General features: G+C 43.7%; 1 long non-coding RNA gene across 1 annotated transcript in view; it reads left to right on the forward strand.

Annotated features, from left to right (window-relative positions):
• The window catches only part of LOC143840385 (uncharacterized), a 234,091-nt gene that overhangs the window by 85,119 nt on the left and 129,521 nt on the right, over positions 1-19,451 (forward strand). The window lies entirely within an intron of this gene.

The raw sequence follows: 19,451 nt of genomic DNA on the forward strand, positions 1-19,451 counted from the left end.
TCATGAATCAGTGACAAACTTTAGTTTGTCAGTTTGTGTTTATCTCTATTTACGGGCACTCAAATTAATAGTAGGCTTAGAACAAATAAAAGAAAGTACTTCTTCACCCAAAACATAGTGAACATTCTGCTGGAATTCAACAGGGGATTGGATAAACATATGGAGCAGAGGTCCATGAATGGCTATTAGCCACAATGTATGGAAGGAACTCTACGTCTGGGGCAGTGATGTATTCTTGGCGCTTGTGGGGCAACAGTAGGAGGGTTTCTGGCTCTGCTGGTTGACTTCCTGGTGGCGCCCAGGTTTTGGCTAGTGTTGGACATGGAGTGTTGGACTGGATGAGCCATCGGCCCAACCAACATGCCTTCTCTTATGTTCTCTTGTACACTTATGCTGCGGCTCCTTCTGTGCCAGTATAAGGCAAGGCTGGTTGCAATGATATGTGGAGGAGCTATAGCATAGGCTCCTCTCTCAGGGCTGGAGCTTTTCATATTACCTTGACAGTGTGGGAAGGAGCCATGATTTCATTACAAGTAAGTTAATTTGAGATCCTGGATGGCTTGATGAACAATCTTGTGCTGGGCTTTTGGGTATAAATGAAATTAAGAAAAGAGTTGATAATCCCAGTTTCCAGGATGTGGACAGTAGCAGAGTTAAACAGCTGTTTATAAGAGAAAAATATTCATTCAGAGACTGTTTTTGTGCAATCCACTACAAAGAGAAACTGAAAATCCTAAAGAAAACCTATTCACATTAGGACAGCTCTAATTCCCACAGATTTCAAATGGGGATTTTTTTTTTTTAAAGAAAGTAACACCTCTGTACAGATTAGAATTTACTGGGATTTTACATGAACAGAATAACAACACTTTAGACAATGCAGATGAGGGTGGGACTCCCAGCAATTCTAAATAGAGCAAGAAGAACGTCATTGTACTTCCCTTGATATTCCAGTGTGTATCTCTGGGGAAATAAAGGCCCTGTTACTTACACAGTTAATTCCTGTCATTGTACTTTGGGAGTGTATTACTGTAGCTGGAAATCTATGTGAGAAAGCCTGAGGTTATCATCTTTGGGGTCATTCACAAGCTCTGAAATTGCAGGCATTTATTTTTGCAAGGTGAAGCTGGTTATAAATCAGGGTGGACAAGCTGAGCAGTGGCTGATGCATGGCTAGAACAGGAGAGATTTCCCTCTGGAAGATGGATAAAGTATGAGGCCCTTACTGTACATTGATAAATGTCCTTGTTTTCCAGCTCGCCCAAAGTGATGAGTTGCCAAAATGCCAGGTTTATTTCCCCCCCTCTTTTTTTTTGTTTTTATTTTTTTTAAGGCTGTGGAGAGAAAGTACTGATTTCCTCTTTAGAGCTTAAATGAAACCTAGCATGTTTTGGACAGGAGGCTGCTTGGTAAAACAGAGGTAGCGCCATAAAAGAAATTTGGGTGTCTGGCAGAATCAGTATGGTGTAGTGATTAGGGCGGCCTTTCTCAAACCTCTGAAACATTTTTCAGGCTTCCAGAAACCCTAGAGGTGGCACAATCATGCAGAATATGGTTGGGAGGCATAGCTGTGTACATGCCCATTCAAGGCCCCTCCCCACCCCCTCCAGGCCTATCATTGGCCATTGGCAGGAGGGGGAGGGTTGGACATGACCATATATGATCATATCACATAAATGTTTGATAAATTTTAAAAAATAACTCCCACCCATTTGGGAAATCCTTCCAGGGCCATCAAGAAACCCCAGGGTCCTGGGCTCATATATACCCTTGAAAGATCCCTGAAAGACCTTGGGCTAGTCATTGTCTCTTAACATTGAGTATCTCACCAAGTTGTTATGAGGAGAGAACCATTTATACAGCCATGGGCTGCTTGGAGGAAAGTGAGAAAAAATATACATGAGAGAATCTAGTGCCAGGACAGGGTTTGGAATGTACTGGCTTTTAAGGCATTGTTATTAGTATTGATTTGGCTAGTTTCTCTGCTTCTGACTACCATTGGCCAACTTGTGTAAGAATTTCTTTTTTGTGCTTAATTATATAAATCAATTACCTTATCCTAGTATTTTCAGATCTAGCTAGGCTCTGTCTTCTGTTTTACAGGTTTTGTGACACTACTTTGGTTTAATTGGGAAACTACATTTAAATATTTTTACAATTTTTTTAGTGTGGGTGGAGCCTTGTTTGTGAAAATCAGTTGCTGAGAGCAGTGCTGGGAGATGGGAATATCAAAAGTAAACAAAGGACCAGCAGATGTATTCAGACAAAATGTTTCAGAACACCTGGCCTGTCTTTCAGAGTTTTCTGGTAGTTCCTCTGGACGCTCAAGAAAAACAACTCAGGGACAAATATAAACAAGTGAACAAACGTGTTCAGAGACAAGTACACAAGTTCAAAGGTGCAAGGTTATTTATTTCCCATTGCTTCCTGAGAAAATCCCGAGGTGGTCCATTAATAGCCAGGTCTATGGCAAAAGTCCAAAGCTTCGAAGGATGTTAACTTATTATAAGTTCTCACAGTACTGCTGAAGGAGAGGTGGAGAGACACGGGGGGGGGGGGAGACACACGACTCCAGCCCTTTCCTCACCTTTTCTTTTTCCATTTTGTAGAAGTATGCTCAGAAATATTTCAGAACCAGATGTCATTAAATACTCACCTAAGTAGTCATTCCTTTCGCCCAGGGAATTCTGGAAACTGTAGTGTTCTAAAGAGGATGAAAAGAGATTTTTTGGCACCCTCAACTAAATTACAACTGCCAGACTTATTTTGAGAAAGCCACAGAAGTTAAACTGGTACAAAACTCAATAAAATGTGTTGTGTACTTCCAACAACATGCTGAAGATTCCGAAGCCTCCTATTGGTGGAGTACCGGTATCCCTCCACTGAGGGCCAATTGCTGCTTTTGCTCAGGATTCTGTGCACACCCCTTCCCTTTAGGCCTGTGTGAAGGGAGCCTCTAACAGCCCCTGACTGTGGCGAGGGAGACATTTCCATAATCTCACAGCAATTTATTTCCCACCACTTTTTGATTTCAGTGATCTCTGGGGGGAATGTGTATCTTCCAACACCACTGGAGCATCACTGGTGCCAACAATAGTAGACCACACAACATCACATGTTGTGCTTGGCAAGCAACATTGCCAAAAATATAGTTATAGAAATATTGTGTGCCAATCTATATTAAAAACCCTACCTTTGTATTTAAATACATTTGCGGCTACCAAGCAGTCAACATGTGCTTGTATTTCAGAAAAGGATGAGGCAGTCAGCTTTTTGTGTTTGCTGTCTTTGAACGTAAGCCAAATCACAGAGGATTCATTCTTCACAGTCTCTCTCCTTTAGTGCCTTCTAAATGTCTTTATAGTATCTACTTACTTTATAGTAACTATATGTGTGTGTGGTGAGGGGCATCGTTTTGGACCCTGTGAACATGTTGAAGTGCAGTTCACTTCTTCTGCCATTACTGCTTCCGTCTGCAGAAGGGTTCATTAAAAATAATTGATCTTGTACCAGTGGAAGTCCTCTCAGTGGAGGAAGTGAGCTGGGCTGCAGTAGATATGAAGCTTATGAGAACCACACTCACGAGGTACATGGAGTCTCTTCCCAACCAGCACATGTATGTTAGACTGAGTGTTCAATTCTCATAGATATATTAGCTGTTACACACGTTATTGGAAATCTTGCAAAAACAGATTGGTTTTATATACAGTCCAGTCCATACAAGAGGCCTGATTTTGTCGTCTGTTTCCCAACATACACATTCCCTCTGTGTACTGTGAATGTTTTGAATAGGACTTAATTTGCCAAGGGCAGAAGTTAGGGAGATTCTACTAGCTTATTTGTAGCAGTTGAGTACCATCAAGGTGAGTTTGTTTTCTCTTCTGCTCACAGGTACTTAGACCAGGCATGGCCTGAGGCATTTCTTTTTTCCTTTTGTGATCAGATGGCAGGTGACTTACTATGTGGCTTTCAAGTATGGTTGCCAACGTCCAGGTGATAGCTGGAGGTATCCTGCTATTACACCTGATCTCCAGTTCACCAGGAGAAAATGGCCACTTGAGAAGATGGACTTTGTGGCATTGAAGTCCCCCCCCCCCTTTAAAGCTGAGCTTTTCTCAAGCTCCATTTCCAAAATGTCCAGATATTTCTCAAACTGGAGCTGGCAATGGCATCAAGATTTTCACATTACCATTCTAAACATACCACTATAAAAGAGCCAGCTTTGTGTAGTGGTTAAGAGTGGTGGCTTCTAATCTGGAGAACTGGGTTTGATTCCCCACTCCTCCACATGGGGTCAGCTGGGTAACCTTGGCCTAGTCACAGTTCTTTCGTCTCTCTCAGCCCCACTCCCACCACACAGTGTATCTTTTGTGGGGAGAGGAAGGGAAGATTTGTAAGATGCTTTGAGACTCCTTCTGATAGTGAAAAGCAGGGTATAAAAACCAACTCTTCTTCTAAATGGGATGTTGCTCATTGTTGGCCCAGTTCTGAGTAAAGCGATACAGGGATGGGGGTTTTCTACAGTGAATTTCCTTCCATTAATGAGCTGTCTCTGAAGCATTATGGTAATTTCAAACATTGCTGCTTTTTTCCCTACCCCTTTCCTGTGTGCAATCTTCCTCAACATTTTTTTAAAATGTTCTTAGTTGTGTGCTACCTACAGTGCTAAGCTGGAGTCCAGGCATGTCAGTGATGCTGCTATAGCATAGAAATGGTATATTGGTTTAGCATTAGAACATGGCCGTTCAGAGTTGGCTTGCCATTTTCTGTGTTGCAATGCTGATGGTCTCCCATCCAGAGTCTAACAAGGGCTGACCTTGCTTATCTTTTGAGATTGGGTTAGTCTGGGGACATTTCTTACAGCAGAGGAAAGTAGCTTGGTAGTAGCAGCTGCATCCCATCTTCATCTGTGTCAGAAGTGTAAGCCCTTGGGAACAAGCTTAGAGGCACCTGACCTCTGACTCTTAGCCTGTGGCTCATGACCTGGGACCAGAGAATTAGGACCCATCGGGAATGCATTTGTTTTGGACATCTCTTCCAGCCAGTTTGGGTCCCTTGGGGGTAAAAAGTGGCATAGAAATGCCTAAACAAATAAGTAAGGATGTACCTATTTGGGATCAGCCAATGGTTGGCTGCAAAAAAAGTCATTATTTGGCTTATTAGTATCACAATTGTTGTACACTGCCCTGAGCCTGATGGGGAGGGTGGTCTATAAATCAAATGATAGTAACTTTGGTTTGAAGAAAGACTGGTGGTGGAAAGTTCCATCAACTTATGCCGACCCTGTAGAGTTGTTAAAAAAAGAGACATATGGAGGTGGTTTGCCGTTGGCTAACTTTGCATAGCAACTTTGGTCTTCCTTGGTGGTCTCCCATCCAAATAGTAAGCAGAGCCAGCCCTTCTTAGCAGCTGAGATCTGAAGAGTATGGGTTAGTCTGTGCCATCCAGATCAGGGCAAAGAAAGAACAGAGATTCCTTCATTCCAGTATCATATTTCCACACCTGTAGGGGGGGAAGTGTGACATAAATACATACCTGTGCTGCAAATAAACATTAGTTACATGGCAACATAGCTGTCATTTCTTCCCATAAAGGACCCTGGGAATTGTAGTTTATTGAGGATGGTGAGGCTGTTTTTAGAGAACGCCGAAGCTGCTGTCCTAGAACTGTAGTTCCCGGAAGTACCTGTGAAGAATGTCTACAGCTTGAAAACTAACCTGAAACTTTCTTTGCTATAGCTGTCCTTAGGGCACTTCCAACTTTCAGGTTCTGTGTCCTTTATTTCTCTCACTTACTTTCCATTAGATTTGTGATGGTTGCTACTTTTACTCACTCTGCAAGTGAGGGGGTTTTGGACTATATTTGGCACAAGTAAGGACCTGTTGCCGTTTCTCCATGTTTTGTGATGTGAACAAGTGTTTATTTTTAAAGTTTTTAACCCATTCCTCAAAGCAGCCTACAAAAAGAATGCTAGAAATATGTCATATAAATATGATAATGAGAGTTTTAATTGTAAGTTTAGGGATGAAAGGAATGGGCTGCTTCTGTGGTCTCGCTTTAAGTAGCACAATGGAGTTGCTATTCAGTACACTCCCAGGAACCTGGTAGAATGCTCAGTAATTTCAATTGAAACAAGTCTTTGGCCCTCGACCCATACCACTCTGGCTTCTGTCCTAGCCATGGGGTGGAGACAGCGTTGTTTTTGAGAGTAGTGTAGAAAAGGGAATTTAGCAGATATGGATTGGGGTTGTGGGTCAAACTTGGTGAGATCTGTGAATGAATCTCGCAAGCAATTTTTTTTTTTGTCAGCAGCAGCTATGAGAACCCCAAAGTAGACCTGGGCTAGAGTATGGGGAGGTTTAACTTCATCCCCCCCCCCCCCTCCCAGCCTCATGCCATTTCTCATGGACATGCTATTTGCTCCACTGGGCAAAACTGTAAATTGCAAAGAGACCAACTGTAGGGACCAAAATGTATGAGGATAGGTAGGGGGAGCTTGGTCTTTTTAGCCTGGAGAGGAGGCGACTGAGAGGGGCTCTGATAACCATCTTCAAGTATTTAAAAGCCTGCCAAATAGAGGATGGAGCAGAGTTGTTCTCTTTTGTCCCAGAGGGACGGATCAGAACCAAGGGATGACATTAATTCAAAATAAAAGTTTCTGACAGTTAGAGCAGTTTCTCAGAGGAACAGGCTTCCTCGGGAGGTGGTGGGTTCTCCATCTTTGGAAATTTTTGAACAGAGGCTGGATAGCCATCTGATGGAGAGGCTGATTCTGTGAAGATTCAAGGGGGTGGCAGGTTACAGTGGATGAGCTTTATGGTTGTGAGTGTCCTGCATAGTGCAGGAGGTTGGACTAGATGACCCCAGGATGTACCTTCCAATTCTATGATAGCTTGTGTCTCCCAGGGAGCTAAAATAGCAGCTGCTAAGGGCTATTTGAGAGAGTGGAAATGTCTCCCTCTGTGTGTATGTGGAGACAACCCCCATTCCTTGATGCTGTCACACCAGTCAAAATCAGGATGCCCAGCAGAGGCTCTTTGCCATTAAAACATTTGGGAGATATGTTCTTGGATTCTGAGCTCTCTAATTTTGTTTGGCTTCCAATCTTGTTTCAAGACAGTTTTAAAAAAATAATTGCTCACACCTTCTTAATCTGTTTTTAAAAATCTCTTATTGTGTGGTTTTATTTTTGCGTATGATGTATTTTAGCTTAATTTTGCCATGTACCAAAGGTTGCCCTCTTGGCTACCACCACAGGATGGGGGTGGAGAGGATGGTCAGATCCTGGTTGGGCAACTCCTGCAGATTTGGGGATGGAGAGTACCTCCAAAGCACCTATTTTCTCCAGGGGAACTGGTCCTTGTGGTCTAGTCCAGGGGTAGTCAACCTGTGGTCCTCCAGATGTTCATTGACTACAATTCCCCTGAGCCCCTGCTATCGTTTGCTGGCAGGGGCTCATGGGAATTACAGTCCATGAACATCTGGAGGACCACAGGTTGACTACCCCTGGTCTAGTCCTTGCAGCCTGGCGTTGAGCTGCAATTCCAGGGGATCTCCAGGTCCCAACTAGGTGCTGGCATCCCTAAATATAGCCATTCACTCTGTATATTGCTCTGAGCACTATAGGGTGAATACAGATAAGAAATCAACACCTAAATTTCTATCGGGCAAAACCTTTCAGTGACCAGCTCTGCAGAAGGTGTGAAAGGATTCATTTTTCACAAACGCTCAAGTGGCTGCCACGTCCAAACATTTTAAGTGCTTCTGTCCCTGATCATGGCAATTGATTTTGACATCTCCAAGAACAGGATAAAAGGATGTTCCAGTCTTTATCCAAGCATAAGTTATTTGTTTCCAGCAATTTCCAGTTCCCGCAATCTGACGGGTACTAAGTAAGCTGCTTCCAATGCTTTCCATTCCTATTGGCCTTTGAACAAGAATGTGAAAGAAAGAAATAGTGACAAATGTAGTCATAACAACAAATAAGGGAAGACCCACTGAGAAAGGAGGATTGCAGAAGAACGGTGGTGGGCAGGCAAAGGAGGCTGGGATTGTGTCAAAGAGCCAAGATGAAGTCGCCTAAATCTGAAAGTCTAGCTCTAGCCCAGAGGATTATGTTACCTGTGGTTTCTTTTGTACCTGCATTTGGCAACCTTCTGGACTGAGAACGGCCAAAAAGCATTATGGAGCAATGAATGTCAAATATTTACTTGACCTAACCAGCCAGCTCTGTAGCTGTAAGCATTTTGTGGTTTCTGGCAGATTTTTACGTTTGAAACATTTTAAGGGTTTCTTTTCTAAGTAATGGGATTTTTTTTCTCTGAAAAGAAAATAGTGTTTATTTCTCACTGGTGGAAAAGTAAACGAATTCCTTGCAAGTGTGAGTTCTGTCTTGAGTTCAGATCTTTTTGTTGGCTGGAACAAAGCTCGACTGCAGAAAAAATACTGAAAATAAAACAAACCGATCAAGGAAAACATATATAAAGACCCTATGGAGTAATAAAAAAATGTCAACATCCTCCAGTGGCAAATGTTGTGATTACAGTCTACAATATGTCAATTACTGTATTTTCAGCTGCTGGTTTGAAAGTTGACACAGTAAGAAATTTATGGGCCAAGAGGAAATCTTAATTTCCATTGGTTCAACTAGTGTTCATAATCTCAAATGAACTGCCTAGAATGCTTATTTACAAATTGTCTCAAGGAATGAGGACTTTCAGATTATGTACTATTCTAGAACTAAGATTTAAACTTGCTTAACAGAGCGCCATAATATCTGAGGGTCTTTACAAAATGATTACCTTGAAACTGTTCTTGTTTTCTTATTGAGTTTGTCATGAGAAGCCAGTATAGTCGGTTGGCCAAGTTGAAATATGCAAAGACAGTGAACCACCAGCTGCTTAAAGAAAAAAAAGAAGCTTTATTTAGAAGAGAAACAACAGTGTAAAGAGGAGAGGGGATAGCCCTGAATGTCTGACTTACTAACTGACTTGGAACTGAATAGCTCTTTCTCATCTACCAGTAAAATCAGAGTCCAGTAGCACCTTTAAAACCAACAAACATTTATTCAAGGCGTGAGCTTTCGAGTGCAAGCACTCTTTCTCAGACTAAGAACTGACCATCATAACAGTAGGAATATATAAGCAAAAGTTACATTAGTAAACTGTGTCACAGCATCCAAACATAGCCACATGATGCTGTGACACAGTTTAGTCTGACGAAGGGTGCTTGCACTCGAAAGCTCACGCCTTGAATAAATCTTTGTTAGTCTTAAAGGTGCCACTGGACTCTGATTTGATTGTGCTACTTCAGACCAACACGGCTACTCATTTGAATCCATCTACCAGTAAAATTGAGACAGATCCTTTGATTAGTAATTTCCATATTTAATTTTCTTTCTGTGATCCCACAATTTGTTCTTTATCATTTTTAAAAAATGATGGATTTGTCAGTTATGCTATTTCACTGTTGAGCATCAGTGGAACTAAGAATAATTGTATAAGTTTTCACATTTATAAGCAGTCCCCCCAAAGTCATGATCCCATACTTTCCTGCTCACCTGGCCCTTTAATTAACAGTTTCTTGATTTAGTTCCTTCTATGGACTCCCAGGCTGTTAACAAATAATGGGAGGAAAGATGATTCTGCAAGCTATTAAAAAATATCAGTGCAATGAGAATATAGTGGGACATTGGTGACCCAATTAGCAATCAATGTACCCCTCTGGTCCCATGTGTCAATCCTGCTTTGCTAGTCAAAATTGAACAGGCTAGCTACTGTCATTCCACTCAAAGCCCAAAATATCTCCATAAATAATATGTGAAAAAAGATTGGAGGACAGCATGGAAAACGCTAGCCAGTTTGTAGTGATTACAGCTGAATTCTCTGAAACAATGAAGTATGGCAACTCCAAATGAAATTATTAGGGTGGAAACAGACAAAGTCAAGGGAGTCAACTGCCTTGATATACTTGCACACTTCAAGTGTCTGTGCAAGAGACAATTTAGAGACAATAAGTAGAGACTTGTGAGACTCATGGGCAGTGAGACTCTATCTTCTCCCTCCTCTCACTGAATCTGGTTCAGGTCCCAGGCTGTTTTGTTGCTGCTATGGCCCCTGAGTTCAAGGGGGTGGCAGGGGGGTGTATGAGCAATAGGGGGTGTGAGTGTCCTGCATAGTGCAGGGGGTTGGACTAGATGACCCAGGAAGTCCCTTCCAACTCTATTATTCTATGATAGTTTTATTCTCTGGTAGGCACCACCGAAGTCAGTGCGGTCCCTGGGTTTTCTGGCAGCAACTTCCAAGTCTGGCATAGCTCCTGAGTTTTCTTCACTGCCACAGCCCCCAGATTCTGGTCGTCACATTGGACCAAGCACAGCTCTTGAGTGTTTCTTGCTGCTGTGGTTTCTGGGTTAACCTGCTGCTGCCCAGCATGGCTTCCAAGTGGCTTCATTGCTGCAGTGACCCCGGCTTCTCTGGCAGTTGCTTGGACTGCTTTGCCACCACCATCGTCACCAAGCCCACCATGGCTCCCAGGTAAGGTTGCCAGCTGTGGGTTGGGAAATACCTGGAGACCTTGGGAGTGGAGCTTAGAGTGGGTGGGGTTTGGGGGCAGGGATGGACTTGAGTGCTGTATGATGCTATGGAGTCCACCCGCCAAAGCAGTCATTTTCTCTAGGGGAACTGATCTCTTTAATCTGGAGATGAGCTGTGATTCCAGGGGCTCCCTAGGTCCCACCTGGGGACTGGCATACCTTATTCACAGGTGTCACAACACTGAGGGAAGAAATACCTCACTGAGGTACTTTTCAGAGGGTTTAAACCCCTTATGTATTTTTTAAAACATTCAAGATTTTTCTGCACACCTGGGGGCTCCTCAAGGGTAGAGAAAGATTTGTTTAGCTTCCATGTAGCCCCAATCTGTGGATTTCGATATCTGCAGATGGAAGCTACAGGTGGTTATTTATATATATATATAAATATTAAATATAAATCTGTTCTCAACCTGAAATAAAAGGCGTCTAAGAGCCTCCCAATGCCAAATCCCTACTGTCTGAGCAGAAATATACTTTGAAGTGGTATTAACTCATTCTGGAGATCTGCCTAATGTGAGGCAAGATTTAAACAATAGAGGGGTGGCTGTATCAGCAGCTGTGCGGCTTGTGTGTCACTCCTGGTTCAGGCTTGAAAACTTAAAGTCAAACTCTTGTTCTTAACACCAGATTCCAGGGGGATTATTGCTGCAGGCTCAGGCTAATTCTCAGGCCTTGACAGCAGTTCAAATGCGCCGCTTCATGCTCTTACCTGCCATCCACCATGTCCTATAACTGAATCAATCAAGGATTTTCAAGGCCCAAACTACATGTTGACTATCCACCCCACACCTGTTCCCTTTTCCAACACAGTGAAACCAGAACATATTCAGGAACACACATACCCTGACCTGGAGGGACCAGGCTGGCCTGATCTTGGCTGCCCTCCGAAAGCTAAGCAGGATCAGCCCTGGTTAGTATTTGGATGGGATACTACCAAGGAAGTCTGGTGTCACTATGAAGCAGCGGGAAATGGTTAAGCCACCTCTGTTTGTCTCTTGCCTTTGTCAGGTGTCTCTGGTACTCCTGTCTTCCATACTGGAAGGTCCTGTTATGGTAGCGTGCAGAGTTTGTTGCTTTGGTATGTACAGCCATAGTCTCAGAAATCTTCAAGCAGTGTATACTATGGCTGGAAAATATGTGTTTTCCCCACTGTACCAAAAATGCTTGCTAAAAAAACTGAATATAGCACTTCCCCCAGTATACAGCCTAGGGATACCAGAAATGAAATGCTTGAAAATAACTTCAGATATGAGTGCAAGATATGTAGAGTAGCTTGATATAAACTGAAATTTCCCTTATTGAGTCAAACCAACTAACAGCTTTCCTGGAAGAAGCTTCGGTCCTAGACCCATCTCAGTCTGGCGTCCAGCCTGGCCATGGGGTAGAGACAGCACTAGTCACTCTGACGGACGACCTCCGTCTCCAGTTAGAGCGAGTCGAGTCGGCACTGCTGTTAGTGCTAGACCTCTCAGCAGTGTTCGACACAGTCAACCATGAGCTACTAGCTCACCAACTCATCAACACCGAGATATGAGGGACAGCCCTTCAATGGCTGATCTCCTTCCTCCGGGGTCGTGGACAGAGGGCTGCAATAGGAGAGGAAACATCAAACCGCCAACTACTTACTTGTGGAGTCCCACAAGGGGCGGTCCTCTCTCCTACCCTATTTAACATTTTCATGCGCCCTCTTTCACAACTGGTATGGAAGTTTGGGCTGGGCTGTCATCAATATGCAGATGACACCCAGCTCTTCCTCCTTATGGATGGCTGCCCTGATTCTCCCCCAGAAGCATTAGCCAGCTGCCTGGAAGCAGTGACGAGATGTCTCAAGCAGAGTCATCTGAAGCTCAATCTTTCAAAGACGTCTTGTGGCTGGGTAAGAAAGGCCCATGTGAGGAAGTGTGCCTGCCCACCCTAGATGGTATAGAGCTCACTACGGCTCACTCCGCTAGGAACCTGGGCATGATCCTGGATGCTTCCCTCACAGTGGAAGCCCAGGTCATGAAGTAGCTCTGCTGGCATTTTACCATCTCCGCCAAGCCAAGCTACTAGTGCCCTACCTGGCCCCGGAACACCTAGCTACAGTGATCCATGCGATGGTCACCAACAGACTGTATTTTTGTAACTTGCTCTATGCAGGCCTGCTCCTAGCCTTGACCTGGAAACTACAGCTGGTCCAAAATGCAGTGGCCAGGATCCTCGCAGCAACACCGTGGAGATCGCACATCCGGTCCATCCTCCATCAACTGCAATGGCTGCCAGTTGAATTCCAGATCAGGCTAAAGGTTCTGGTAATTACCATCAAGGCCATACACAGTCAGGGCCCAGTGTACCTGAGGGACTGTCTCCCTGCCTATGCCCCCAAAAGAGCTCTACGATCCGCCAGCACCAACCGGCTGATGGTCCCTGGCCCTAAAGAAGTCTGCCTGGCCTCGACCAGGACCAGAGCCTTCTCTGTCCTGGCCTCCATCTGGTGGAATGAGCTCCCAGATGAGATCAGGACCCTGATGGAGCTAAAGCAGTTCCACAGGGCCTGCAAAAGGGAGCTCCTCTACCAGGCATTCAGCTGAGGTCAGACACAACCAATCAACAACATCAGCAGGGCCCCTGCCCCCCTCTCCCTCTCCCCCACCCAGAAATCCACCAGGACTCCTGGACCTGTTGTATTATTGTTATACAGTTACTTTTTATTATCAGTCAATAATATTAATGTTATAATTAGTTATATGTAATGTTTCATGTACAGTTTCTTCAGTTCCATGTAAACTGCCCTGAGCCTTCGGGGAGGGTGGTATCTAAATGTGAAAAATAAATAAATAAACAAGCCAGTGATGGACAAAAGGAAATATTACTTTAAACAGAGAGTGGTTGCAATGGGGAATTTGCCCTCAGAGGATTGGCTGCCAGAGGCCACAGGCGTAAACAAAATCATGGAGGAAACATCTACCAGTGGCTACTAGTTGTGGTAGGAACCTCCACATTCCGAACTACTGACCGAAAAGGCAGCATCGGGGGACAGGAACTGGTTGGCTAATTATGAGACACGGTACTGGATTTGAGAGACCATTGGTCTGATCCAGCAGGGGCTCTTCTTATTTCAGACCTTCTTTGCCTGCTACCTTCAACTCTTCCTAGCATTGTTATCTAGGGATGAAAACTGTTCTACTCTCTGTTCTACTTTTCTGTTGCTAAATACATCACAGTATCCCTAACATCTGAGTGAATGCAATTTCCTCAGACTTGGTCTGAAGAAGCAAAGTATTTTGAATTAAAAGCCTCTTTTAGATTTCTGCATGCCCTTTTGCATTTTCATCTTTGGCAAATTCCAGTCGCCTTAATTGATTTTTATTTCAAATGTGCTGAAAATATAATTCCCTCCCTCCAAAGCTGTTTTCTGGGGTGGGGCTCCAAGTTGGAGGTTACAAGTTGGAGCCTTGCTGCAGTTGTTTAATCCCTAACTCAATCCATAAAAAGCATCCTGAGCAAAATGGCTGCTTCATAATGATTAAGGCTAGAAACTTGTGTGTTTATATACGAGTTCTCAGAAAGCTGAATTGTCTTCCCTTTGCCACATTCTGTACTTTTCCTGTCCTTGCTGTGTACCACAGTCAATACCGAACCTTTCTCTAATGTTTGTGCATCTAATGAATGGGATCTACTCGTAGACTCAGTTTTTCAAACGTGCTTCAGAAGAGTACTTGTTATGTAAAAGTGGATCTATTTCAAATGATTCATTTAAGCAACAAAATAAAACCTCTTTCTGACAATGGATAATTTTTGTTTTGCTGCAATCATGTTAATGGTGCTCTTGAGGATAGAGGGCATCTTACCCCACACAGGAAGGAAAAGGGTAAGTGGAAATCTAGCAGCACACAGAATTTTTTTGAGATAAACTGGTTAGGCTCTAGTGGGGTTGTGAAAACTGGCTAATCTCTGTTCCTCGCAAGGTCTGGGTGGGGTTAAATTGAGAGCCAAATGAAGTATAAACAGTATAAAATGGCTGGTGTCATATTTGCATCTACTGGGTCAAATAGACATTAAACAAAAATAGAGAAAGAAATGTTAAGCATTCTGTCCTTTGGCCCACTGCACATCAACGGCTGTTTGCTGCAGACACAAAACATTTTCTGAACTTTCTTCTGGGTTCTTCAGAAATACCTTTTGCTGCAGTGAGATGGAGGAAAAACAGAATTTGCTTTTTTGCCTTGGGAAAGATATGCTTTGAAGAAGAAACAAATGGCTACCTGGAAATCCATGGTGCTCAGTAGGGATGGGCGCAAGCCAGCTCACAAACTGATGATTTTTGACCAGTTCAAAGTGAAGCTGGTGGCAGGTTAACAGGCACAAAGTTTCCACAGCCTTTAAAGCTGTTTGTTGAAGTTTGTGCCAGTTTGTGGATGGGTACATTTCCAAGCAGACTGGCTTCATTGGACCTAAATGTTTACACAACTTCCAATCAATTGGGGTGGAGGGATGGAATGGATCTTGGAGTGAGTGTAAAGGATCATCCAGGAGAGGTCCCTTGCGACTTTTGATGTCTGTAGATAGAAAAAAGTTTTGAGTCCATTGGCACCTTAAGACCAACAAAGTTTTATTCAAGGTGTAAGCTTTCATGTGCATGCATACATCATCGCTTTGTTCTGCTGCTTCAAACCAACATGAACCTGTCAAAATGATAGGCTGTCATTTTGACTGACACCAATTCAGGGGTGTATGGAACAGATGCTGTGCAAGCTAGAAAAAACAAGCTTGCTGGGGATTTCCACCTGCTCAAGATCGAATGGATTCCTTCCCTCCTAGCCAAATGTGCCCCACAGAGGTGTGGGGAGGATACACTGGAGGAGAGGAGAGTGCCACGAGCTGCATTAGGTCCTTGCTGGGGCAAAAGGTGGGATATAAATGAAGTAATCAGCTGAATCAACTGCTGATTCTAACAAGAGTTCGGGCAGGGGATGGAAAAGAGATGGCCACCTGTGAGCAGTCAGTTACCCTTACCTTTTATGTTGCACCATCAAGGGCTTGGTTTATGACTCTGCCTGGGCTGCAGGGTTAGCAGGAGATCTGCATCAAGGTATCCTCAAATCCTAAATCTGAGGTACCCTCAGCCCCCCAAAGGGACACATCTTTAACAGTGAAAGCAGAAGATTCCACTTATAATCTAAGATCTGGTAGGGACAGGGAGACACATGCAGTAGGACCAAACAGATACAATAATATGGTTCTGCCTCACTGTACTCTGGTGTCTTCAGAGCACAGCTGTAGCCATTGAGAAGGGACAACACTGGAAGACTTTATTTCAGCCCAGGGCTTGTATGGTACAGTCAGCATTTGTCAACTGGGGTTTTATGAATGATTCCCTCAGTTGGTTACCTCCTTTTGACCTCTAGAACTAAAGGTTACTTGTTCTGCAGGGCAGCCCTGAATTTAGGGGCAACCTTAAGCAGGGGGGTGGGGGAAGCTGACAATGATCCATTGTTGCCCGTACTACTGGAAGTCAAGTCTGTGCTACAGGACCTCTTAGATTTCTTCTTAGTGCAGAAAATAGGGCTCCCTAGGTATGGGAATTGCCTTCCTTTTCTCCTTTTGCGTATCACCCGCGTGGATTCTTGTTCCCCTAATCTGGCAGCGCTGAATACACATGTAACAGAACTGTGTGCCAGTTATGTCACTTGTGGGGAGAGTGCCTGTAGTCCAAAGATAGACATTACAGAAAAGAAGAGTTGGTTCTTATATGCCACTTTTTCTCTACCCGAAAGAGGCTCAAAGCGGCTTACAGTCGCCTTCCCTTTCCTCTCCCCACAACAGACACCCTGTGAGGTGGGTGAGGCTGAGAGAGCCCTGATATCACTGCCTGGTCAGAACAGTTTTATCAGTGCCGTGGCGAGTCCAAGGTCACCCAGCTGGTTGCATGTGGGGGAGCGGGGAATTGAACCCGGCATGCCAGATTAAAAGTCCGCACTCCTAACCACTATACCAAACTGGCTCTCATCAAACAATGTCTCTCATCACCTTTACAACGTAATTGTCAGATAAGCATGCCAATGTATGGGCTAACTAAACCCTGATCCTGGCTCCTCATTTGTACTGCTCTCTGGTGATACTTGCTCCTTGTTCACTCCCACCACTTCTTCTGTCTGGAGCTAGCAAATCACCTTGCAATAGCAAACCCAAGACAGGATCCATCTCTGGCGCTCAAGCGAGGGGATGCTTTGCTTATTCTTCCCATCCAGAGTCAGGCAGGAGTGGAGAGGAGGGCTCAATGTATACTCGTTGGATAATGCATTTTAGAAGCAGATTTTCCTGTTTCGCACAGTAAAATCCGGCAGCAAAAGCACACTGAATTATCCAACAAGTGTGGAATGAGCCGAGGAGGAGCTTGATGTAGTAATCGAGGAAGAAGGAGGGAGGGGCAGACAAGATGGACTGGAACCAGTGTTTGGTTCGCTAGCCTGCTAATTTGCCTGTTCCAGTGCAGGTCTGAGCCCTCTTTTTATACTGAGGGGCTTTTCGCACGCCTTCAAAATCGCACAATGGTTGCCAATTGAAAACGCTACTGATTTGCCATTATGCACAACGTCGTTGACAATCTGCCACACACCTGAAACCGATCCGCAAAAAGCGCTTCCTTGTAGCGCTTTCAGGGAAATCCCCAAAAGTGGATTCACCCTCCGGAAAGCGCTACACTCCTGCAACCAATCTGCAACACTAGCGGGAAAGTTCTGTGTGTTACCATTGTTGTGGTTTCTACAAAGTCCCTCCCCCTGGCTCTCTCCTCTGATCTTCCGGCGAAGCGATCGCCATTTTTTTTCTCCGAGCGAGCGAAGTTCAACCCACCAGCAAGCCTATTTAGAGGCTTCCCCGGCTTCAGTCCCTCCCCAGAGCTGTTTAGTCACTAAGCACAAACAACAGAGAAGCCCGTTTGCTGATGTATTTTCCCTTTATTTTTTACACTGTTTTCGGCCGAAAATCGGGCCCGTGGGGGGGGGATTTTTTTTTTCCACTTGGGGGGAGCGTGGCAACGATGAAACGACAGCTCAAACACACCTGCCAGCTGGATGGGTCTCTGTTGCAACGAATCAACACATATTCGTTGCAATGGGTGTGTGTTTTTTTTTTTTAAAAAACCTTAAAGGGAAAGGGGCTGTTTGGGAGCATGCTAACGGCTGCCCATTGGCTGCTTGACGGCCAGGGGCGGGACGAGCTCGGCAATAGCGCTTCCTTTCTAGCGATTTTTGCTGAGACCGGAAGCTTGTGGGAAACGATAGAAACGCAACTGGATTCTACTACAAAGTCAGGTATGCATAATGACGAATTGCACTATTTTAAATGGCGATTTTTCGTTCAGCAAACAATTTGCTACAAGGATCCCGGTGCGGAAAGCCCCTGTGTCTCTCTCCATCAGTAGACAGGCAGATACAGAAGTCAGTTAAATGGGGGAAATTAGTGGTATGTTCACTTAAAAAAATTAAATGATATTGGTTTCATAACAGGGTAATAAATATGCCTGGCAGAACTTGGCAATCTATATATGTACTTCACATTTATATGTTTCTGCTTTAAACAAGTTCTTGTTTTTGTTTATGGTAAGGTGACCATATTGTCTCACTTTTGGAGGGACATCTGGGGCACCTGGCAAATTGTACTTATGTTGCAAGTAAAAATATATTACAATACTATTTTCGCGTTCTATTCATTCTATGAAAAATTTTGTTGCTCCATATAGACCAAATTTTTAATCAAGAAACCCCCGGTCAATGGGGGTTTCTTGATTAAAATCTGGTCACCTTAGTTTATGGGTGAATACAACTGTGTGACTCAGACCCTCCCTCATGTCCTGTTTGCATAATGATAATCTGTATATAACACATCACAGCCCTTATGAATAATTTTTAAAAATTATGTTCCCTAACAACAGTTAGTTTAAGAAATATAGACAGCCAGAAGTGTTTTTTGCCAGGGTAGACACATTCTGCTAAGCCCCAGAAATATTTGTAGCATGTTAAAGTTAGAACACAGAAAGATATGTCCTGCTTGGACATTGGAATAACTTGTATTGCACATATATAGCTTTTTTTCTTTTCTTTTTTACAAATCTTGCCTAATGAAGTAAGATTTAATGCTGTTTATCTTATATTGTTCTTGAAACAATCCAGTGCCCTGCAGTAGAATGATTAGGGCTGTCGCTTGATTAAAGGAACCCAAGTTGATTAATCATCTGAGATTTATTTGATTAATTGGGAAATTATCTACAGGTCATGTCCTCAGTCTTGGGCTTTGCCCTGGCAGAGTAAGAATGGTTTAGAACAGTGAGAGTTTTTTATAACTATTGTTATGGACAAATAGGCGCCTGATATGGTTTAGAGTTATAGGGATCACAAAACTCAGTAGAGGTTAAGATTGTCACCCTTTCCGCACAGCCTTGGGTGATTTTCTTGTTGTTGTGGCTGGGAGTCCTGCAAAATCATGGTCGTTCTCGAGAATGGTAAAACAATCCAAGGGCATTTCCGCACATGACTAAAAATAGTGTTACGCCAGCTGAATGTCATAGCACTAAATATTATTGCACATTCCAGCCATTTCTCACTTTCTTGCCATCTCACTGTAGTCTGCTGCCTTTTTGCACTTCTTGCCTTCCACAAGTGCTGCTGGAAATGGTGAAAGAGAGCAACACGGTTTATATGTGACTCTCTTCCGCCTGTCAATCCAACCAGGCAGCCAATCCCCTTTCTCCTTTTTTTAATGGTCCCGTGATGCCCGCCATTTTTTAAATTTAATAGTTCTTCATTTTAAATACCTATGCATCTAATCATAGAGCTTTTTGAATGCCACCCCTTATGGAATCTTGTTTTAAAAATTA

This window comes from Paroedura picta, chromosome 6, assembly GCF_049243985.1.
Source record: "Paroedura picta isolate Pp20150507F chromosome 6, Ppicta_v3.0, whole genome shotgun sequence".
NCBI lineage: Eukaryota > Metazoa > Chordata > Lepidosauria > Squamata > Gekkonidae > Paroedura > Paroedura picta.